Below are 25,473 nucleotides of genomic sequence, written 5' to 3'. Positions count from 1 at the left end.
GAACGGATGGACGATGGTTGCAGATATGTCCATATGCAGTCATCGTCTGTTACCCTGGTGAGAGGAGGCTAATTAGGTCTAAATCAGCTTAGTTATCTGTCAAATAGCAGCATATATGGGCTCCTTAAATCATAATTATATAATGCCATTGGGCAATTAAGTACTATCATTTTTGTGTATCAAACCATTTCCCGCAGGCAATTTGACCTTGTGACCCACCTGAGGACGTTCTGCTAACATTAATGGCTAATACTAACTTTGAAGGGCTCATGCCGAGACGTTTGAGGACAGCAATTAAGGGACCAGAACACAGGAGGTAGCAATTCATACAGAAGTCTGAAAAATAAACATTATGGGTGGAAATATGTTTATATTGTACCATTGCCAGATCACTTCATTCCTAGGCAGAGAAGGCTGCTGAGACATTTACTGGTGGAGCAGTCAGCACCAGGGGGCAATCGCTGACATGAGGAAGACGGTGTGACGTTGCACGTGCCATGACCTTTGACCCCTAACAGAAAGCACAAGGGTAGCATTGAGAAGCATGGTGGGCTTACACCCGACAATTTGCAAAACTTTTTGGCAGTTGAAAAATGTAAACCAAAAAAAAAAAAAATGTATAACTTGGGCATGCTGGGCTTTGTAGTTCTGGAGAGCCCCTTGTTGGCTATCCCTGCATTACAGCTTACCTGTGTGCATGCTGGAGCTTGCAGTTCAGCAGCAGCTAGGGAGTGAGGTTGCCTAAGCCTCCAGTACAGTAAGAGAGGGGTTAATGGGAATAGTGATACAGTAACACAAGTCATACAATGTGCCGATTATTTTCCCGCCAGCAGAAGTGCCTAGCATATTTGTAGCCTTACACATTGCCCGCGGTTTGCAATCAGTCCATTCTTCTCTAACAGTAGAATCCGCGCGCTTTTTTTCTCTCCCTCCCGTCCCCAGCTTGCGCCCTTGTTTCCCAGCTCAGGCATATTGAATGAATATGTAAATATTGTTCTACCTGACCATACGTCACTCAACAAGTCATGGGAAATGATTTGTGATCACCACGGGACCAACGTTAAGAATGACTCAGTGTACTGTGTGGCTTGGCACGCGCTGTATCCCTATAGCTAGAACCAGCTTCCCTTGGCAGAGGCATGTTGGCCTTTGCTGTTATTTTCCCACATAGGCAGGATCCTTGTTCTATAATCCCGCTGGTTATGCAACAGGAACAAAGGTGCAGGACGCAGCAGGTAAATTACCAGTTCAGTTAAACTGCAGGTGAAATAAGAGAAGCTCGTGGTGTAAACAAACAACAAACACATGACATCACCGCGCCACCAGCCACCCGCCATTCTGATCGACACTCCTTTGTTTCAATAAGTTTAAAGGTCAAGCATAGGCAAACACAGGGGGGGGGGGGGGGGGTGTTCCGGTTGCCTGGAAACCCCCCTCCTCTTGGCAAGTGGGTCAAATTATGACAATTGCAATGGTATATAATACATTTACTAGAGCTGCCGCCACATCACGCAGTTTAAGCTGCTGCACATGTCCTGGGGTGGAAGCTTCTTATGCCTCAATCAGTGCACTGGACAAGAGCGTAGCTAGCAGGAAAAAGAGACAGGAGCCTTACCATGAGGTGGGAGAATGTGTGCTTAGAAAATGCAGTACTGGTTCTATTATGTTTGTGTATTTATTTATTTATTATGGTATGTTTATACCTTTTCCTGACCACTTACATTATCTTATTTATATTAAATATGTTTGATACAGCCTATACTATAGACCATCTATAGTGTTAAATATTAAGTGTGTTCCATATTCCGCAGAGTGGGAGATAGTGGATTGCATTTGGAAACCCCTCTCTAGAAATCCTGCGTTTGCCACTGTCAAGTGGCGTTTAAAGGGACATCGGCGTTGAAATACTACGCCGGCACTTATTTGTATGTAATAGTACATGTGAACGTCGGCATATCATGGTGTATTGTATAGCTTTCCACTACTGTCTGCTCCTGCGTATCCCCCCGGCAGAATGCGTAGGGTGTGGTTTCATTTTTCCATCATTTGCTCTCCTTCTCTTCCGCTTTCTAAATTTGTTTTGCGTGAAGACAATGGGAGAAGCGAGGAAATAATCTATATGTACTGAAAGAGACAGCACAAGGCAGGCATTGGGGATACGTACGATATGTCGGCGGTGAAAGTGCCGACATGCATTGGCTCATCTACAAAATGTCGACATGTCACAAAGTGCGTCAACAAGCTTTTTATGTCAACATACACAATGTCAAGTTGTGACACTGCCACAGTATTGAAATGTTTGCCATGTGGATACCTAACGCGAACGCTAATACTAATGTTGCAATTTTACTATGTCAATATTTTGCCCATGTTGACATTTTAACCGTATCCTCATAACATTCGACATTCTGTAGGTCATCATAGCTAATGTCGACTTGGTGGAATGCATGCCAGATGAAGAAAGGGGAGAGCATACAAGTCATACGTGACCATACTTCTGGAGTGCTCAGTAGAATCACAAATTTCAGGGACTTCTAACAGTAGATCAGCCTCCTGGATACGCCCACTTTATCCATAGACGTGGGTGGTCCGGGGGCTCGATGACTCCATCCGTGGTGAGTCACTTCATCGTGGCTCCGCCCTAAGTAGCACAATCTAGTGAATTGCAGATTTGGGGGTGGGGCCACGATTATACACCACTCCATGCCTGCTGCAAATCCCACCTGACATATCCCGCACAGCCCAACATCCACGTTCAGCAATTCAAAAACATCTACAATAAATAAAAGGCCGTTATGTTCCCATAACCAGGTGCTGACATGATAATGTGCCACCGTGAAGCACAGTGAAGACCTAATGTGACAAATAATTAGATGTGAAATCATTACAATACCTTGCTTTAAAGGATACACCAAACCAAAAATGAATTTGTCTTGTAGGCCATCCGCCTGGGGTGTAACTATAGGCTCAAGGCTTTATCCAGGAGGCCACAAGCAAAGTTCTATTTCCCACTGTGATTGATCACCCGGGTCATATCAGTAGAGTACGGAGATTGCTCTGCAGCTCTTGTAATCACTTAGAACACTGCATCCATCCATCAGCACTCCTGGTGAGGAAATCGCACTTTTGCACAGATTTCCTCCGTTTCTACCTTACTCTTGTCCTGCGGTAACCCATCTATTTACATTGCTGAGATATTAAGTCTGGTCTACCTCCTTTTCTTCCTAGGACACAGCTTTCCTGCTATTGTCCCCTTGTGATAAATCTTCCACCTACACATGCCAGACTTTCCTCTGCCCCTTCATGTATCACAATTCACAATGTCCTGGTCTAGTGGAGGACTTTCCTGCTTCTAATCCTGCCTGCCGCTCGCCATCACTCTTGTCCCCTGTTGCACTCACAGAACATTCCGTGTACCTCTCTCAGAACCCATTCTCATTGAGGGGGTGATGTACAGTATAACTCTGATCCACGCTCTCATTATCTCCCGCAATGATTATTGTAATAGTCTCCTGACCGGTCTTCCCAAACATAGGCTCTCACCACTACAATCCATTCTGAATGCAGCTGCGAGGCTAATCTTCCTCGCTAGACGTTCATCGTCTGCAGATCCGCTCTGTCAGTCCCTCCATTGGTTACCGGTATTCTACCATATTAAATATAAAATACTTTTACTGACATACAAGGCTATTAACCATACTGCACCAACATACATCTCTTCACTCATCTCAAAATATCTCCCTACCCGACCTCTCCGCTCTGCACAAGATCTACGTCTCTCATACACACGCATTACTTGTTCACACTCAAAATTACATGACTTTATCCGGGCTTCACCCACTCTGTGGAATGCCCTCCCGCGCACAATAAGACTCGCCTCTAGTCTCCAAACCTTTAAATGTTCCCTGAAAACTCACCTCTTCAGACAAGCCTATCAAATTCCAGACATACCCACATAACCTTCAGTGCTTCCCTATCCAATTACATCCTCTCTGTACAGTATACATAACATCACATATTTTGTCTTTCTTTATTCTCACACCCTCCTGACACTTGGCCAACATTGCGGGGTATCATCATACAACCCATTAAGAACCTAGCAATCTGGTGGACCATTATGCAATAGGTAGCATCTATCCTTGAGTATCAATGCCTATTTCCCTATAGATTGTAAGCTTGCGAGCAGGGCCCTCCTACCTCTATGACTGTCTGTTTTTACCCAGTTTTGTTCTATTACTGATGTTCTAATTGTAAAGCGCAACGGAATATGCTGCGCTATATAAGAAACTGTTAATAAATAAATAAATAAAGCCATGGATCAGATTGCTGGAATCTTTGGACTCTATTTACTAAGCCCTGGATGGAGCTAAAGTGGATGGAGATAAAGGCCAAGATTTATCAAGCCTTGGAGAGTGATAAATTGCATGGTGATAAAGTACCAACCAACCAGCAACTAACTGCCATGTTACAGGCTGTGTTTGAAAAATGACAGTTAGGAGCTGATTGGTTGGTACTTTATCACTTTATCAGTGTCATTTATAATTACCGTTTTATCTGATGCTTTGATTGGGTGAAATATAAATACAGCCTGGGGTCAGTACTATGTTACTTTAGGGTTAGCGGATCCTTAAAGATGAGGTCTGATCACTCCACTCGTATGTAAAGTATTGGGTTCTCTTACAGAAAGCATTGGCGGAACGTCTCAATTCCACATCACAAAACGTGCACTGCTGAAAATGATTTACATTTCTCCCTGATTAGTTCTGTAATTTGGCCTACCTCCCGACTGTCCCAATTTGGAACTCGCTAGACACGCCCCATTGATGTGGCCACGCTGGGAGGGATGGGTTACAGAACTCAGTGATCTTTCATGTCAGGGACATTTCCCGGGCTTGTCTGTACATACAGTGTCCCCATTGTGGACATAAGCCATTATACACTCCCAACGGTATCGTGTTTTAAACAATCCTTAATAAAACGTTACCTTATACAAAATAATACAATGGAAATAGAGAACTCCATCCAGCATACTGTGCAAGAGAAGTGGTACTGTGCAGTTGTCATTACAGGAAGATACAGAAAACGCAGCACGCAGCACAAGAGCGGAGCTACATTGTCTACGCATGCCGAATGACAACACATATTCAGAACTGGTTCTGATGTCAACATTGTTGAAATGATGACACTAAACATGTCAGTGTCTGCAGAATGTTGACATGTTCACAATGTTGATATGTGTAATGTTGACATTCTGCAGGGATTGGAGGGTTTAGGGTTAGGTACAAGGAGTATGGTTTGGGGCAGGTTAAGGGAGGAGAGGGTTAGGCACCAGGGGTAGGGTTAAGGGTAGGCTACTGTAGGGGAGGATTCGGTACCAGGGGTAGGGTTAGGGGCAGGTTATGGGAGAGGAGAGTTAGGGTTAGGCACCAGGGGTAGGGTTAGGGGTAGTCTACAGGAGAGGAGAGTTAGGGATAGGCACCAGGGGTAGGGGTACGCTACGGGAAGGTTAGGCAGTAGGAGGACGGTAAGGGTAGGCTACAGGAGAGGAGAGTTAAGGGTAGGGTTAAGATGAGAGCAAGCTACGGGAGGGATAGGGTTAGGCACCAGGAGTAGGGTTCGGGGCAGGTTACGGGAGTAGGGGGTAGGCACCATGGGTAGGGTTCAGGTCAGGTTACGGGATGGGAGGGTTAGGCACCAAGAGTAGGGGAAGTGGAAAGTTACTGGAGGAGAGAGTTAGGGTCAGGGTTAGGGGTAGGCAACATGAGCGTTAGGCTCTAGGGTAAGAGTTAGGAGCAGGCTATAGGATGCGAGGGTTAAGGTTAGGCACCAGGAGTAGGGTTAGGGGTAGGCTATGGGAGGGAAGGGTTGGGCACTAGGGTTAGGGGTACGCTATGGTAAGGTTAGGCAGTAGCAGAAGGGTTAAGGGTGGGCTCCGTGAGGGGAGGGATAATGGTAGGGTTAAGATAAGAGCAAGCTATGGAAGGGAAGGGTTAGCCACCAAGGGTAGGGTTAGGGGCAGGATATGTGAGGAAGCGTTAGGATTAGGCACCTGGGTTAGGGTTAGGGGCAGGCTATGGTAGGTTAGGGTTAGGCACCAGGGGGAGGGTCAGGGTGTATTAAGGTTCATTCACATCATCCACACCAAGGGAAATGTACTGGATAATTGCTCTGTAAAAAAAAAAATAATAATGCTGCTATTAGTAGGCCAAAGAATTTTAGGATCTAAAAAACTAGGTTTTTCCAATCTATGTTTTAGGAGGGGTTTAGAATAGGTTTCAAAAATGTAAATTTAGGAATTTATGCGTTGTATGAAAATGAAACAAAACCACGCAAAATGTGTGAAACACTGCCTATATTACAGATGTGTCCTGCTTCTTCCCTGCAGTGTTTACTCCCGCGATGTGCTATGCCGCAGGAGGCTGCCATCCATTCACAACCGCGGCTTTCCCATAGAAGCAAATACATCCCAGGTGTGTGCATACGTAGGGGTAAATTTACTAAGATGGGGGTTCTATTTAAGATAGGATGTTGCCTATAGCAACCAATCAGATTCTACTACTCTTGTATCTAGCACCTTCTAGAACAGGCCTGGCCAACCTGTGGCTCTCCAGCTGTTGTAAAACTACAAGTCCCATCATGCTTTGCCACAGTTTTGCTATTAGGGAATGCTAAAACTGTGGCAAGGCATGCTGGGATGTGTAGTTTCACAACATCTGGAGAGCCACAGGTTGGCCAGGCCTGTTCTAGAAGATAATACCTGATTGGTTGCTATGGGCAACATCCCATCTTAAATAGAACGCCCATCTTAGTAAATTTAGCACGTAGTTTCAACTTAAGTAACAGAGGGACAAATGTACTAAGCCTTGGAGAGAGATAAAGTGGAGAGTGATAAATTACCAGACAATCAGCTCCTAACTGCCATGTTACAAGCTGTGTTTGAAAAATGACAGTTAGAAGCTGATTGGTGGGTAGTTTATCTCCGTCCACTTTATCACTTTTTAAGGCTTAGTTCGTCTGGCCCAGAATTAGGACTTTTTAGGTTCTAACAGTCAAAATAGGTTATTTTAGGTCCTGTAGAAATTAAGGGTCTGATTTATCGGGATCAGTATGACATACCTACAATAAAAATCCCGACAAGGTCAAAATATCGACATTTAAAATGTCAAAAAGTCGACAAGAGTTTTTCATTGACTTTTGGTGTGTATGTTGACATAGGTCAACATGGACACCGTATAAGTGCACTGCGTCCCATCGCATGGCTCACTGCGCTTGCCGTATTTCGGGCACGGTGCCTCGCTGCGCTCGGCACACTATTATATTCCCCCTCCAGGTCCACTGGGATGGTAAAGTATGAACAGGTCGGTTTCAATGAAAAAAATCATGAAAAACTCATGTCGACTTTTTGACCTGTCGACATTTTAAATGTCAGTATTATGACCTTGTCGGTATTTTAAATGTCGTTTTTTTTACCATGTTGGGATTATGACCTTGTCGGGATTTTGACCGTCGGGATTTTGATTGTAGGTAAATTGGCCGCATCCCGTTTTATCAACGAGTGATAAAACTTGTTGCATATGATAGATGGTGCTCCAACCAATCAGCTCCTAACTGTCATGTGTTCAGCCCCTAACTGTCATGTGTTTGAAAAATGACAGTTGGAAGCTGTTTGGCTGGAGCACCGTCTGTTATACCCAATGAGTTTTATCTCTCACAACAAGTTTTATCGCTCGTTGATAAATGAGCCCCTAAAGGGCCCCATACACTAGAGCGATTATACCCGATTTCAGCCCAATTCGGGCATTTGGCCCAATATATTGGGTGAAATCGGGCATTTTTGAGGTGTCTCCGATCCGATGCACGTTCCCGTGAGCATCGGATCGGATCCTCCAGAATGAATGTGCTGCACATTCAATCAGGTCCGACCTGGGGGCATGGCTGGGATCGCCCAGGATACATCGGATGCAAAAGGACAGCATCCGATGTATCTTGGGTCATCCTGCCCCACGGGAGGCTGCCGGGGTCATCGCCTGCGATCGCCTCCGACATGCGGTCAGATAAGTGTATGGGGCCCTTAAGTATGTTATTCCCAGGTACATACAGTGGAAACTGATATTTTGAGTTTAATGGGAAAGGATTAGAATAGGTTAGAACTGAAGAATCCTGGGATTAGTTATCAGAGCCAGATATTGGACACTACAGATTTAAATTTGGAAGTGTTAGAGACTACAATAAACTTAAAGTATGGTCCCTACAGCGGGCATTCTGCTTTTACTACAGTATATCATTGCGCGATGAGTGATGTAAGTTAGCACCAGGTATTTTAGGAAACCGCCACAAATAATTATTGGGTACTCCACTAATTAGAAAGATCTTTGAAAATGGTGTTGTGTGTCTGTGTGCATTGCAGTGCTCTCACTGCCGGAGATAGATGCTGGACTGCAAAGTACCTAGCACGGTCAGCGGCTATTTATACCAGGGAACAAGTTACAGGTCTCATTATAATGGTCGGCCATCTGTCATTGATGATCCAGTTTCTGCCGTCTGAAAGCCAGAACAGCTTGCTCAGTAGTTGTGCTGGGCTTAATGAAGGCTCTGTTTCTCCTGCCATGGAAGTTGGTGAATGATATCAGTTACTGGACACTGAGCAATAGTTAGAAAACACAGATAACCTTCACCTATATAAAGCACACTGTCAGTGTAGTTGTTCAGTTTACTACAGTGGAGACAGACAGACACGGAATTAAGGGTCCATTTATCAAGGAGTGATAAAACTTGTGAATGATAAAACTCGCTGCACATGATGAATGGTGCTCTAGTCAATCTGCTTCCAACTGTCACTTTTTGAAACACATGACTGTTGGGAGCTGATTGGCCGGAGCACCATTTATCATACAAAACTATTTTTATCATTCACAACATCACCACTTTTCAATTTTAGAAGCTTTAGTTATTAAAATATACGCCTATATCTCTACTAAAATAGTGATGGGAATTCTGTGTTGCGGAATACGGATGTATTCATTCAATACATGTACAGTAGCTTCAATATGCCATATGATGTGAGACACCTGGCCGGAGGGGACATCCATGCAACTCAGTCCCATGCAACTCTGCTAGCGTTGGGTGTCTTTTTTGCTGAAAATGTGTCTTTGCTGCAACGCAATGCATCAAGGGGGAAATTCAGACCTGATCGTAGATGTGCTAAATTTAGCACAACTATGATCAGTTTCTCAGACATGCGGGGGGACGCCCAGCACAGGGCTAGTCCGCCCCGCATGTCTGGCTCCTCCCCCCGCATGGGTGCAAAAGCACGGCGGCAATGCTTTTGCTCCCGGCAAGTAGCTCCCTGCCTGCGCAGCTCCTATGACATCACGCAGCCACCACAGCCTGCCCCCGCAACAGTCCGGACATGCCTGCATTGTGCGGGTCGCGCCCCGCCAACAGCGTTCTAACGCCGCTGGCACACTCCTCCAGCCCCACGACTGCCTCTGCCTGTCAATCAGGCAGAGGCGATCGCAGCCCTGAGATGCTTTTAGCATCTCACTGGGCTCCCAGGGTGCACGGTCAGTGCGCCCACTGCGCTAGCGCACTCCGCAAAGGGCTTCAGACTGCGATCGCTGCGGCTGCAGTGATCCAGTCTGAATTAGCCCCCTAGGACGCACAAGATGGTTAATGTGATATGTAGCACTTGTATATCTTTGTGCGACTGAGGGGTAAATTTACTAAGATGGGAGTTCTATTTAAGATGGAATGTTGCCCATAGCAACCAATCAGATTGTGCTTCTCATTTATCTAGCACCTTCTAGAAGATAATACCTGGAATCTGATTGGTTGCTATGGGCAACATCCCATCTTAAATAGAACTCCCATCTTAGTAAATTTACCCCCGAGTCTGTATATGAAGCTCCACGGAACCTGGCATGGAAAAAATCTGCAGATGCTGCATTGTAGCACTTCATATACAGATTCAGACTCCTGACTATACAAGAACAGTTTGTCAGCCACTGATATGGAGATAATGCATATCTCCCAACTTTTTTATCTCTGAGATTGGAACATTCTTCATATCCATGAGAGTGCATCCTAGCAGGTCATTAGGAGACAATGACATCATTAAGGTGCATTGTGAAGCAAGTAGCATATGTCACAGAAGCATGAGGCACCTTTTACAAATGCGCTGGCCCCTTTCTAATAAAGTGTTATGAATTTAGTTGCCCACAAGCGAGTTATGGAAAGGGATTGGAACCAAATGGAATTAGATCAACCATAAGAGTGTTTTTGGTAATGACTCCTGAGAATATACAAATAATTTTTTCTTTATTTCATCACTGTTTTTCTTAGCAACCTCCTTCTGTGATTTTGAACTGTACATTAATATTCAGTCAAGCCGTAGCAAATCAGGGCATTAGAACATCCACAGATCTAGACCAGCCTGTAGCCAATCAGAGCATTAGAATATATTAACAGAGCTAGACCAGTCTGTAGCCAATAAGGGCATTACAATATTCACAGAGCTAGACCAACCTGTAGCCAATCAGAGCATTAGAACACCACAGAACTAGGCCAGCCGATAGCCAATCAAGGCATTAGAATATTCACACAGCTAGACCAACCTGTAGCCAATCAGGGCATTAGAATATTCACACAGCTAGACCAAACTCTAGCTAATCAGAACATTCACAGAGCTAGACCAACTTGTAGCCAATCAGAACATTGGAATATTCGCAGATCTAGACCAACCTATAGCCAATCAGAGCATTAGAACATCGACAGTGCTACACCAACCTGTAGCCAATCAGGGCATTAGAATATTCACACAGCTAGACCAACCTCTAGCTAATCAGAACATTCACAGAGCTAGACCAACTTGTAGCTATTAGAACATTGGAACATCCACAGAGCTAGACCAACCTGTAGCCAATCAGAGCATTAGAATACTCAAACAGCTAGACCAACCTCTAGCCTATTAGAACACTGGAACATTCACAAATTTTGACCAACCTGTAGCCATTCAGAGCATTTGAACTTTCACAGAGCTAGACCAACCTGTAGCCAATCAGAGCATTAGAATACTCAAACCGCTAGCCAACCTATAGCCAATCAGAACATTAGAACATTCACAGAGCTAGACCAACGTATAGCCAATTAGAACACTGGAACATTCACAGATTTAGACCAACCTGTAGCCATTCAGAACGTTAGAATTTTCTCAGAGCTAGAGTAACCCATAGCCAATCAGAGGCTTAGAAGATTCATATGACATGCTAATGTTTTATTTTGAGAACAAACTTCGCTTTCACCGCAGCACAAGTCCCGGGATCATGGTGCACTGTCAATGTGGTTGCTATTTTCATGTATATGGCATCAATCATTTACAATGCTAAGGTGCTATCTAGAAATAGAAGGGTCTCGGATTACCAGCTGATGCCAGGTTTTAAAGGAGATGGGCCAGCTATGTGTGGAAGTGCTGTGTAATGAAACTCTCAGCCCGGGCAGCTCCTGCCTGCGCTTAGAACTGATATGACCCATAGAGGCTCAGTGAGGTAAGGCAATAGATGGCCAAATATAACCTCACACATTTTCCTAGAGCAGAGGTTATGGGAAAATAGTAGTCAGCATTCCTGCCCGCACCAAATGGCCAGTAACCCTAGAGATCCTGGGGGTGTTTCTGGCAGGGAACTCATTCTTTCTGTTGGTGGAGGATTTCGTGATAACCGCTACAGCTGTTCAGGGTGCTTACTTTAAGCGTACTTGTCTGCGAGTGCAGGGTTTAAATATCAATATCATACGTCAATCATCCAAATTTGTATCTCTGGTGGCCGCTGCCTGTTGTGTTGACTGTATCCAGCTGACAGGCGAGGCTTGAATTCAGATGAGGACACCCTGAGGTGTCAGGCTTCGAAAAAGATACTGCTGACCAAACAAATGGGACACAGAAGCGTGTTCTACCCATATTTACCAGGATTTTTGGGTAGTCCCACTGACTCCTGGGAAATGGGCGGGACAGGGGGCACAATTGCGTCATAAAACTACGGGCAGGGTATGCGGTGCAATGCTGACCCACACCGAAGACAGTACTTACCTCTCCACCGGTGTGCACACAAATCACCAGGATAGTTTAATGGGTGTGGTATTGAAAGTCGACAGTAACTAGGTCGACAATGTCTAGGTCGACCACTATTGGTCGACAGTAACTAGGTCGACAGGGTGTCTAGGTCGACAGGGTCTTTAGGTCGACATGTTCTATGTCAAAAGATCGACTTGAATTTTTAATGTTATTTTGGTGTCGTTTTCTTCGTAGAGTGACCGGGAACCCCAAATAGTGCACCGCGTCCCCTCGCATGGTGCCTTCGCTCCGCTACCGCTTCGCTCGGCACAGATTACCGTTCCAATCGTAGTCCACGTGGATCGTTAAGTATGAAAAGGTTCAAAAAAAGAAAAAAATTGTGAAAAACTCATGTCGACCTTTTGACCTGTCGACCTAGAACATGTCGACCTAAAGACCCTGTCGACCTAGTTACTGTCGACCAATAGTGGTCGACCTAGACATTGTCGACCTAGTTACTGTCGACTTTCAGTCCGGATCCCTAGTTTAATAGCAGATACGGTGCCTAGATTTATCAAGCCTTGGAGAGTGATAAATTGCACGGTGTTAAAGTACCAACCAATCAGCTCCTAACTGTCATTTTTCAAACGCAGCCTGTAACATGGCAGTTAGGAGATGATTGGCTGGTACTTAAGCACCATGCAATATATCACTCTCCAAGGCTTGATAAATCTGGGCCATGATATGATATGTTAAATCAGCTGCAATGGTAAATCAGGTATTTCTTACAGGGCGTATGATCAATCACTTTCATTTTATTTATAACGCAAACAATTAGGAAATTAAAATATTTCTCAAGGACATTTTTATTCCATTATAAAATTTATATTTTAATTTTTTATTTTCTCCTGCCCAGCAGCCCGTCCCAATAACGGGTATGGGTCATCTGATTGACAAGACTTAGGTCGACAATCATTAGTTCAACCACTATTGGCCGACATGCACTGTGTTGACAGTGTCACTAGGTTGACATGGTCATTAGGTCGACATGGAAAAAGGTCGACATGAGTTGTTGTTTTAACTTTTTTGGGTGTCGTTTTCTTCGTAAAGCGACGGGGAACCCCAATTAGTGTCGGGATCCGGTCTCTAGGTCGACATTATCTAGGTTGACCACTATTGGTCGACAGTAACTAGGTCGACAGGGTTTCTAGGTCGACAGGGTCTCTAGGTCGACATGTTCTAGGTCGACAGGTCACCATGAGTTTTTAACAATTTTTTTCCTTTTTTTTCTTAACCTTTTCATACTTAATGATCCACGTGGACTACGATTGGAACGGTGATCTGTGCCGAGCGAAGCAAGGCACCTTGCCCGAAGCATGGCGAGTGAAGCGAGCCATGCGAGGGTACACGGTGCACTAATTGGGGTTCCCGGTCACTCTACGAAGAAAACGACACCAAAAAAACATTAAAAACTCTCATGTCGACCTTTTGACATGTCGACCTAAAGACCCTGTCGACCAATCGTGGTCGACCTAGACACTGTTGACCTAGTTACTATCTACCTTCCATACCACACCCACCGTGTCCCCTTGCATGGCTCGCTTCGCTTGCCACGCTGCGGGCAAGTTGCCTCGCTGCGCTCGGCACAGGTTACCGTTCCCAATTCTAGCCCACGTGGATCGTAAAGTATGAAAAGGTCAAAAAATGAAGAAGAAAATGTGAAAAACTCATGTCGACTTTTTTTCCGTGTCGACCTAGTACATGTCGACCAAATGACCGTAAGCCGTCAATAACATGTGATTATAGATCCGCAGTACCAGGCAGCAGTGAGACTGGCTGCTGCCCAGACAGGAGGAGATGCCCTGTCCTCATATGCTTTTACAGTAATCCTCATTATACAGCATAAGAAAGGCAGCCGTGCGGCCATGTGACATAAACACAGGACATCTCCTGGCAAAAAGTACATCCCCCCCCCCCACACACACGCACACACGCACTCTATGTCCAATGTGACTGTAAGATACCTGCTCTGTGGTAACGATGGTGCAAAACTTGTATTGTTTGCTGAACTCATTGTTTGGATTAAGGAGAGACCCGGGGGGGCTTTGTAGCCTGGATTTAGGAAAGGTTACACAATGAGAAGCTGCAGGATATGGTGCGTTTGTCATCAGGATCCAGCCAGCCAAGAAAATCTTGACAAAAAAAAAAGAGAAATACAATAAAGCGCAGTCGCATTTGCTACGGCTAGATGACAGACCGCGCTGTGTGTTGGGAAGCTTCCTGCCCATGTGAATGCATTACTTGCATTACTCATTTCCTTTTACATTCTTGGGGAGAGATGTTGTATTTCTTTTCATAACTTTTTATTTATTTATTGTGCATTTCCAGAGTTTAACTCCACGTTGCCAAAAAAGATTTGTCATGATGAAAAAAAAAAAAACAGCCGGAAGAGAAGTGAATGCGGTGACCTGCGCTATAAATATCCTGTCCTCAGGACCATTATTGGTTCTCAGGATTTTAGGAGCAAAGGGCAATTTGGGACATACCCAAGATCTTCCACTGAATACACCAGAAAGAAGTCGCATACGGCATATCCACACTTCCTAACAGGCCAGGATTTCACTGCATAAAACTGATTTTCAGATTGTGAAAAGGGATGTGGCCTTTTGAGTAATAGAGTGACAGATTGGAGCATGGTTTGGTTCTTATTGGGGGTGATACCTATCTGGTCCATATTTTCCCAGCAGGAATGGAGTTTGAAGAAGAAAGGACTGGGAACCTGGTACTTGGAGAGAACATTTAGAGCCAGGTCCAAAATTTGAGCATAAATCCAAACCTGATTTAACTTTTTCTATGGGACTAAGAATCAATTTGGAAAAATTGGGAAAAGTGTAAAATGAGAAGAAATTCTAAACACTGAGAATACTTACCCCATCACACTGTTACTACCACACTCACAGAGAATACTTAACCATCACACTGTTACTACCACACTGACAGAGAATACTCACCCCATCACACTGTTACTACCACACTGACAGAGAATACTTAACCATCACACTGTTACTACCACACTGACAGAGAATACTCACCCCATCACACTGTTACTACCACACTGACAGAGAATACTCACCCCATCACACTGTTACTACCACACTGACAGAGAATACTCACCCTCATCACACTGTTACTACCACACTGACAGAGAATACTCACCCTCATCACACTGTTACTACCACGCTGACAGAGAATACTCACCCCATCACACTGTTACTACCACACTGACAGAGAATACTCACCCTCATCACACTGTTACTACCACACTGACAGAGAATACTCACCCCCATCACACTGTTACTACCACACTCACAGAGAATACTTAACCATCACACTGTTACTACCACACTGACAGAGAATACTCACCCCATCACACTGTTACTACCACACTGACAGAGAATACTTAACCATCACACTGTTACTACCACACTGACAGAGAATACTCACCCCATCACACTGTTACTACCACACTGACAGAGAATACTCACCCTCATCACACCGTTACTACCACACTGACAGAGAATACTCACCCTCATCACACCGTTACTACCACACTGACAGAGAATACTCACCCTCATCACACTGTTACTACCACACTGACAGAGAATACTCACCCTCATCACACTGTTACTACCACACTAACAGAGAATACTCACCCTCATCACACTGTTACTACCACACTGACAGAGAATACTCACCCTCATCACACTGTTACTACTACACTGACAGAGAATACTCACCCTCATCACACTGTTACTACCACACTGACAGAGAATACTCACCCTCATCACACTGTTACTACCACACTGACAGAGAATACTCACCCCATCACACTGTTACTACCACACTGACAGAGAATAGCCCATCACATTGTTTCTACCACACTGACAGAGAATACTCACCCCCATCCTACTGTTACTACCACACTGACAGAGAATACACCCCCCCATCACACTGTTACTAGCACACTGACAGAGAATACTCACCCCCATCACACTGTTACTACCACACTGACATAATTCTCACCCCATCACACTGTTACTACCACACTGAAAGAAAATACTCACTCCCATCACACTGTTACTACCACACTGACAGAGAATACTCACGCCATCACACTGTTACTACCACACTGACAGGGAATACTCACTCCCCCATCACACTGTTACTTCCACACTGACAGAGAATACTCACCCCATCACACTGTTACTACCACACTGACAGAGAATACCCCATCACACTGTTACTACCACACTGACAGAGGATACTCACCCCATCACATTGTTACTACCACAGTGAATGAGAATACTCGCCCAATTACACTGTTACTACCACGATGACAGAGAATACTCACCCCATCACACTGTTACTACCACACTGAATGAGAATACTCACCCCATTACACTGTTACTACCACACTGACAGAGAATACCCACCCCATCACACTGTTACTACCACACTGAATGAGAATACTCACCCCATTACACTGTTACTACCACACTGACTGAGAATACTCACCCTCATCACACTGTTACTACCACACTGACAGAGAATACCACATCACACTGTTACTACCACACTGACAGAGAATACCCCATCACACTGTTACTACCACACTGACAGAGAATACCCCATCACACTGTTACTACCACACTGACAGAGAATACCCCATCACACTGTTACTACCACACTGACAGAGAATACTCACCCTCATCACACTGTTACTACCACACTGACTGAGAATACTCACCCTCATCACACTGTTACTACCACACTGACAGAGAATACCCCATCACACTGTTACTACCACACTGACCGAGAATACTCACCCCCATCCCACTGTTACTACCACACTGACAGAGAATACTGACCGCTGCTGGAAGCTTTAGGGGGGTGCTTACATATCATTAGGCCCCGCCCCAACCCAAGAAAACTGGCACAATTCGCTGGTTCATGGATAGGGGGCAGGGCTAAATGCATTCATTCACATCACTTAACCCCGCCCCCTCTTGCCAGCGCAGCAATTTCTATTAAATGTTTCCCCATTCTGCGGCTTCACTAGGATGCTGGTGGGATGCAGCAGATTTGCCTACCCGAAAAATCAGGACACTCCAGCTACTTCCAGGTGAGTAAGCAAGTATGGTCTGGGCTTTATCACAGCACGCCTTTTACAGTTTTCCTCCTTAGAACTAGGTGCACATCTACTGCATCAAGTCATCTTATAAGAGTCAGCAGACATCTTGAAGTACCCATTGTGCATCTAGTGGGCTTCATAAATAAGGTCATACTTGCCCATTCTTCTGGAATGTCTGGGTAAATCAAGTATTTGGGGTATTACACAGGCTGCAGGAAAAATAGGTGACCCTGCTGCACTCTGCCCTCTTATTAGTGAAACGGGCGGCACGATGTTACGTTTCCCCAAGAATCGCGTCATCTTGCTCACTCCCTTCTTCACGGACCCGTGATTGAGACTTACTCCATGATGGGGTGGTGCTTAGTGTAAGAAGCTCCCGGCTCCACTGTTATCCGCTGCATCACCCCATATCTTCCAGCGGTGAAATGAGGTCCAGTATCTGTGATGTTTTAGTGCCAAGTTCACTATCCTGGAAGAGATGAGAGATATATAAATGCTATAGTATAGTTCTCATAGAATAAGCCACAGATAGGTATTCTTGCCCCTCCCAAATACTAATACTACAACTCCCATCATCCTGTTCCAGCACTCTCTGTTGTGCAGCAGCTGTGTTGCTGAGGTTTGTGTGTACCTGTACTAGGAGTTTCCCTTCTGCTTTCGGGGACTTTCAGTATCTGTTTTGTGCAGCAGATAAAATTTGTGGGATTTGCATAAGATGAACTAGATCTTCAGCCCCGTTGACAGCATCCTTGAACTGCTAACACCCCCACTGTTCCCTCAAATAACCATGTTTAAGCTGCAGCAGTTTACTACAAGAGTGATAGCTATTCCCAGCGGGGGGCTCTCCGGAGTCTCTGCCGGGTCCCAGTGATTCAAACTGTTACATAACATTAATGGAAAGAGGAATATTTGCTCCTACCCATCGGATTATGCCAAGAGCTGCGGTCATTGGATTCCCTGAAGGGAAATAACCCTTAAGCAATGTTTCAGGGCCCGGTGACAGCAGGGGATATCCCTATTATCTCCATTAAGATTTATGACCTTTTAAAACTGGTGTCCCACTTAGCAGAGTTACGGAATTAAAGGGACAGCCCCCCCCCCCCCCCCCCCCCCTTGTTGTTTCATTTTGTCTCTTCTGTAAATCTGAATTGGATCATTTAACTCCCTGCTAGTCATTTGTTGTTTCAGGAGGAAAGAACATTTTGCAGACAAAGGTAGTAGAGCTAGAGAGGCGTCAATAGTATCCATTCCCGACTGTGTAACTGGCGCTGCATGGGAGGTCCCTGGCTTGGCGAATAAATGCATTTATTTCCATGCACGCATCTACAGTATGGCCGATTTACATTCAACTCTGAATCCAGTTGTTAGAATATGAAGGGGCCACGCCCTGTTAGGTCCATGTAGTATCCCAAATTCTGGCAACTCATACGGCGCTACTGCTCCTCGCGGAGCCCCGCCACGAATGAGAGCTCACTCGGGGGACTTTCTCTGTAGGAATGAATGGGGACACGCTAATTGGTCAGTTTGCAGAAGTTCCCATTCTCTGACCAATCAGCACGTCCCTAATCATACACAGCCCAGGGCTGTTTTGTCTGTGTGTGTGTGTGTGTGTGTGTGTGTGTGTGTGTGTGTGTGGAGTGGGGGGGGGGGGGGCACTTCCCCGGGGACTCCGTTGCTGGGCTGACGTTTGGGGTCATTATGGCAGATGGACTCCACACTGGTCCAGCCTAGTGCATGTTATTGGAATATAGGGTTAACCTCCACCCTATTTTTCAGTACCAGCCTAGTCACCAAGGGCCGTTAATAAATTGGGGGGGGGGACCCCCACACCATTTCTGTAAGCCTTTAGTACATAGTGATAGTGCAGTGCTTCACATAACCTCGTCTGCCAGAGAATGGTTTATTATTAGGGCGGGTTTGCCTTAAGCTTTGCGGCGGGTTCTAAACCCGTAGCATAGTAAATATTGGGTTTGTATTCTAGTCACTAAAAAAACATCTATAACGAGCCGATGTTCTAAAGTCAGTTATTGGGTTGGTTTTTTCGTTGGTTTTGCCTTTAGTACATGGGCAGATTGCAAAATCAGTGGAAACACGCTCAAAATAACAAAACCAACCTTTAGTCAATACCAGTCTGGCTGCAATGACTTTATTCGTTCGTAAGTACTGTCATGTAAATACCAATACCCAGTAGTCTTTTTGGAGTGACCATGCATACCATCCCAAAGGTGTCTGTGTCTATGATTAGCAGCCATCAATGGTTGGTGCTTTTGTCATCGATGACGGTTATCCGATTGATCTCTGTTATCGATGGTGCAGTGGCAGTGATTGTTTTCTGAAGCCGCCCCATCACTAAGCCACACCCCCTCCCTTGATTGGACCGAAGCCCAACATGTCACAGAGCATGGATTTACATTTTGGATAACCCACTGAGGGCCACCACTAATCTGCATTATACTGGCCATATGTATTGCAACCTGATTGGACTGATCAGATCTGCGAGCAGCCTTCCCACCGACACGGAGGGTGAAACGTCACAGGTCTGATAGGTCCTATAATACTTTTTTGGCTTTGTATCTTGGTGGTCATTCCGAGTTGTTTGCTCTGTAATTTTCTTCGCATCGCAGCGATTTTCCGCTAACTGCGCATGCGCAATGTTCGCACTGCGACTGCGCCAAGTAAATTTGCTATGCAGTTAGGTATTTTACTCATGGCTTTATGAAGAAATTTCTTCGTTCTGGTGATCGGAGTGAGATTGACAGGAAGTGGGTGTTTCTGGGCGGAAACAGGCCGTTTTATGGGAGTGTTTGAAAAAACTCTACCGTTTCTGGAAAAAACGCGGGCGTGGCTGGAGAAACGGAGGAGTGTCTGAGCGAACGCTGGGTGTGTTTGTGACGTCAAACCAAGAACGACAAGCACTGAACTGATCGCACTGGAAGAGTAAGTCTCGAGCTACTCAGAAACTGCACAGAGAAGTCTTTTCACAATATTGCGAATCTTTCGTTCGCTATTTTGATAAGCTAAGATACACTCCCAGAGGGCGGCGGCTTAGCGTGTGCAAAGCTGCTAAAAGCAGCTTGCGAGCGAACAACCCGGAATGAGGGCCCTTGTGTGAAGATCAGCCTGCAGTCACGGCACTTTAAGAAACGGCTTAGACCAGGTTTGGCCAACCTGTGGCTTTCCAGATGTTGTGAAACTAAATACCCCAGCATACCCTGCCACAGTTTTAGCATCCCCTAATAGCAAAACTGTGGCAGGGCATGCTGGGACTTGTAGTTTTACAACAGCTGGAGAGCCACAGGTTGGCCAGGCCTGGCTTAGACATAGCTGATGTTTGAATTCCACAAAGGTAATAGGTGGGGAGAAGGTAACACCCAATGAATTTTAAAGTGATTGGGTTCATCCGCTATAACTGCAATGCAGTCCACTGGGCATCAGCCAATCTGATTTTCCATCACACAGGATCAATCTAGACACAATCGGATTTGTTTGTGTAGGATGTGATTCAGGACTGATTGAATATTGAGTTCAGCCTGCTTTCCACATAGTGGAATGACTTTAATAAAGAAACATCCTAATCACCAATTTTGTGTTTCAATGTATTGTCAGAGCCAGTCCTGGGCATAGGCAAACTAGGCAAATGCCTAGGGCATTTGGCATGCCATGGGGCACAAGCAGCTTTTGCTGATTAAAATGATATGCAGCATGCCTATATTCTGTGTGTGACTGCGGCTGTATCTGCATATGAAATGCTATGCTACAGTGTATTCCTGGAAATACAGTAATGTAGCATTCGGTATGCAGATACAGCCACAGTCACACACAGAATATAGGTATGTTGCATATCATTTTAATCAGCAGAAGCTGCTTGTGCGTCCTAGTCACATAGTAATGCAAATAAGGCGCATTTTCAGCAAAAAAAGGTGCCTGACGTTAGCATAGCTGACTGGGAGCTGCCAGCTGACTCACCTCAGGCATCTCCTGCTGTATGGTGTATTGAGGCAAGATGTATGAGGACACATCTGTATCCAAGCAGAGGCAGAAGTCACAGTGTTAGCGGCTGTGTGAGTGCTGTGTGTGGGTTGGTTGGTTGGTTGGTTGGTTGGTTGGTTGTGCAATAGTGTTTGGCATATGTGTAAGGGGCATTACGTGTGTCGTGTTTAAATGCATTGATAATGTACTGAAAAGTATAAGGGACATTATGTGTATAAGAGCATTAATAAAGGTTGGCAAAATGTGGAAGGCACATTATGTTTATAAGGACATTAATAATATGTGTTATATGTGTGAGAGCATTACTGTGTGATAGTATGTGTATAAAGGCATTACTAATATGTGTAATTATGTGTATAAGGTGCTCTACTATGTGGTGTAACATATAGAAAGGGCACTACTGTGTGGTCTAATGTGAATAAAGAGCAATATGGTGTGATGTAATGTGAATAAGGGGCACTACTGTGTGGTCTAATGTGAATAAAGAGCAATATGGTGTGATGTAATGTGAATAAGGGGCACTACTGTGTGGCGTAATTTGAATTAGGGGTACTAGTTTGTGGCCATGCCCCTTCCCAGCAAAAACACGCCCCTTTTTGGGCTGCAGAGCGAATGTGAGCACTGTTCCTATTTAAAATATAGGGGGTAGGAGCACCAAAATGAGAACTGCTATGGGTGAGGGGTGATGGTGCTGGGAAAGGGGTGCAGGGTCAGAGGCGGGACTAGTGGTGGTGCTAGGGGGCACCAGCCAAACTCTTGCCCAGGGCATCATATTGGTTAGTGTCAGCTCTGTGTATTATAAAAGGAAGAAGTGATGTGTGTCAGTCTAGTCCAGGGATTTGCTGCACCCGGTTTTGCAGAGAGGATGCAGAAAAAAGATTGATGTCAGGTTTTGTTTGCAGTGACAGCCTGTTGGCCTGATCTCCCTGTTCTGCATGCTGTATTGTTCATTGTTACTATCATTCTCTTCCCAGATGGAAATGAAAGGAGCCGCCTGCCTGACACTATATCCGATGTTTGCTTTATGTGGGGGAATACTGGCAAATCACACAAGTGACCCGGTAAGTAAACATGCTGCTGAGGTTTCTGTGGCTTCTAAATAGAACTGGCATCATTATGTGCAGATACAGTAGATGTATATACATAAACTGGCATCATTATGTGCACATACAGTAGATGTATATACATATACTGGCATCATTATTTGCAGATACAGTAGATGTATATACATAAACTGGCATCATTATGTGCAGATACAGTAGATGTATATACATAAACTGGCATCATTATGTGCAGATACAGTAGATGTATATACATAAACTGGCATCATTATGTGCACATACAGTAGATGTATATACATAAACTGGCATCATTATGTGCACATACAGTAGATGTATATACATAAACTGGCATCATTATGTGCACATACAGTAGATGTATATACATAAACTGGCATCATTATGTGCACATACAGTAGATGTATATACATAAACTGGCATCATTATGTGCACATACAGTAGATGTATATACATAAACTGGCATCATTATGTGCACATACAGTAGATGTATATACATAAACTGGCATCATTATCTGCAGATACAGTAGATGTATATACATAAACTGGCATCATTATGTGTACATACAGTAGATGTATATACATAAACTGGCATCATTATCTGCAGATACAGTAGATGTATATACATAAACTGGCATCATTATGTGCACATACAGTAGATGTATATACATAAACTGGCATCATTATGTGCACATACAGTAGATGTATATACATAAACTGGCATCATTATGTGCACATACAGTAGATGTATATACATAAACTGGCATCATTATGTGCACATACAGTAGATGTATATACATAAACTGGCATCATTATGTGCACATACAGTAGATGTATATACATAAACTGGCATCATTATCTGCAGATACAGTAGATGTATATACATAAACTGGCATCATTATGTGCACATACAGTAGATGTATATACATAAACTGGCATCATTATGTGCACATACAGTAGATGTATATACATAAACTGGCATCATTATGTGCACATACAGTAGATGTATATACATAAACTGGCATCATTATGTGCACATACAGTAGATGTATATACATAAACTGGCATCATTATGTGCACATACAGTAGATGTATATACATAAACTGGCATCATTATGTGCACATACAGCAGATGTATATACATAAACTGGCATCATTATGTGCACATACAGTAGATGTATATACATAAACTGGCATCATTATGTGCACATACAGTAGATGTATATACATAAACTGGCATCATTATGTGCACATACAGCAGATGTATATACATAAACTGGCATCATTATGTGCACATACAGTAGATGTATATACATAAACTGGCATCATTATGTGCACATACAGCAGATGTATATACATAAACTGGCATCATTATGTGCACATACAGTAGATACATATATTACATATATTAGTATATACATAAACTGGGGTGCAGTATTTTAGGCAGTGAGATTCAAGCACAGAGCATAGGTTACACTCTCTGTATATTACACTCATTCATCATCACCTGTTCTTAGTCTTTGGCCATTCTGATGGAAACGTTAGGTTATTTATGCTCTTCAGCTTTCCATGTCCCTTGGCTTGTACCTGTGACCTGTCCTAGGTCTGTACCTGTGACCTGTCCTAGGTCTGTACCTGTGACCTGTCCTAGATCATTACCTGTGACCTGTCCTAGGTCTGTACCTGTGACCTGTCCTAGGTCTGTACCTGTGACCTGTCCTAGGTCTGTACCTGTGACCTGTCCTAGGTCTGTACCTGTGACCTGTCTTAGGTCTGTACCTGTGACCTGTCCTAGATCGTTACCTGTGACCTGTCCTAGGTCTGTACCTGTGACCTGTCCTAGGTCTGTACCTGTGACCTGTCCTAGGTCTGTACCTGTGACCTGTCCTAGGTCTGTACCTGTGACCTGTCTTAGGTCTGTACCTGTGACCTGTCCTAGGTCTGTACCTGTGACCTGTCCTAGGTCTGTACCTGTGACCTGTCCTAGGTCTGTACCTGTGACCTGTCCTAGGTCTGTACCTGTGATCTGTCCTAAGTCTGTACCTGTGACCTGTCCTAGGTCTGTACCTGTGACCTGTCCTAGGTCTGTACCTGTGACCTGTCCTAGATCATTACCTGTGACCTGTCCTAGGTCTGTACCTGTGACCTGTCCTAGGTCATTACCTGTGACCTGTCCTAGGTCTGTACCTGTGACCTGTCCTAGATCATTACCTGTGACCTGTCCTAGGTCTGTACCTGTGACCTGTCCTAGGTCTGTACCTGTGACCTGTCCTAGATCATTACCTGTGACCTGTCCTAGGTCTGTACCTGTGACCTGTCCTAGGTCTGTACCTGTGACCTGTCCTAGGTCTGTACCTGTGACCTGTCCTAGGTCTGTACCTGTGACCTGTCCTAGGTCTGTACCTGTGACCTGTCCTAGGTCTGTACCTGTGACCTGTCCTAGATCATTACCTGTGACCTGTCCTAGGTCTGTACCTGTGACCTGTCCTAGGTCATTACCTGTGACCTGTCCTAGGTCTGTACCTGTGACCTGTCCTAGGTCTGTACCTGTGACCTGTCCTAGATGATTACCTGTGACCTGTCCTAGGTCTGTACCTGTGACCTGTCCTAGATCATTACCTGTGACCTGTCCTAGGTCTGTACCTGTGACCTGTCCTAGATCATTACCTGTGACCTGTCCTAGGTCTGTACCTGTGACCTGTCCTAGGTCTGTACCTGTGACCTGTCCTAGGTCTGTACCTGTGACCTGTCCTAGATCATTACCTGTGACCTGTCCTAGGTCTGTACCTGTGACCTGTCCTAGGTCTGTACCTGTGACCTGTCCTAGGTCTGTACCTGTGACCTGTCCTAGGTCTGTACCTGTGACCTGTCTTTGGTCTGTACCTGTGACCTGTCCTAGATCGTTACCTGTGACCTGTCCTAGGTCTGTACCTGTGACCTGTCCTAGGTCTGTACCTGTGACCTGTCCTAGGTCATTACCTGTGACCTGTCCTAGGTCTGTACCTGTGACCTGTCCTAGGTCTGTACCTTTGACCTGTCCTAGGTCTGTACCTGTGACCTGTCCTAGGTCTGTACCTGTGACCTGTCCTAGGTCTGTACCTGTGATCTGTCCTAGGTCTGTACCTGTGACCTGTCCTAGGTCTGTACCTGTGACCTGTCCTAGGTCTGTA

The 25,473-nt window shown here is 44.8% G+C and overlaps 2 long non-coding RNA genes across 2 annotated transcripts in view; one reads left to right on the top strand and one right to left on the bottom strand.

The window, feature by feature from the left end:
* LOC134927175 (uncharacterized) overlaps positions 1–25,473 on the top strand; it is a 326,054-nt gene that overhangs the window by 264,919 nt on the left and 35,662 nt on the right. The window contains exon 3 of the long non-coding RNA XR_010177572.1: positions 22,202–22,288. This is a non-coding gene — a long non-coding RNA (uncharacterized LOC134927175). The remainder of the gene's footprint in view (positions 1–22,201; positions 22,289–25,473) is intronic.
* LOC134927176 (uncharacterized) lies at positions 364–23,968 on the bottom strand. The gene is made up of 3 exons (XR_010177573.1): positions 23,811–23,968; positions 17,580–17,706; positions 364–511 (listed from the first exon to the last, which is right to left on the bottom strand). It is a non-coding gene; the product is annotated as an uncharacterized LOC134927176 (long non-coding RNA).

Source organism: Pseudophryne corroboree, chromosome 5 (assembly GCF_028390025.1).
Source record: "Pseudophryne corroboree isolate aPseCor3 chromosome 5, aPseCor3.hap2, whole genome shotgun sequence".
Classification (NCBI taxonomy): domain Eukaryota; kingdom Metazoa; phylum Chordata; class Amphibia; order Anura; family Myobatrachidae; genus Pseudophryne; species Pseudophryne corroboree.
Note: the sequence above shows the minus strand (reverse complement) of the source record. Positions and strands in the feature narration are given on the sequence as shown.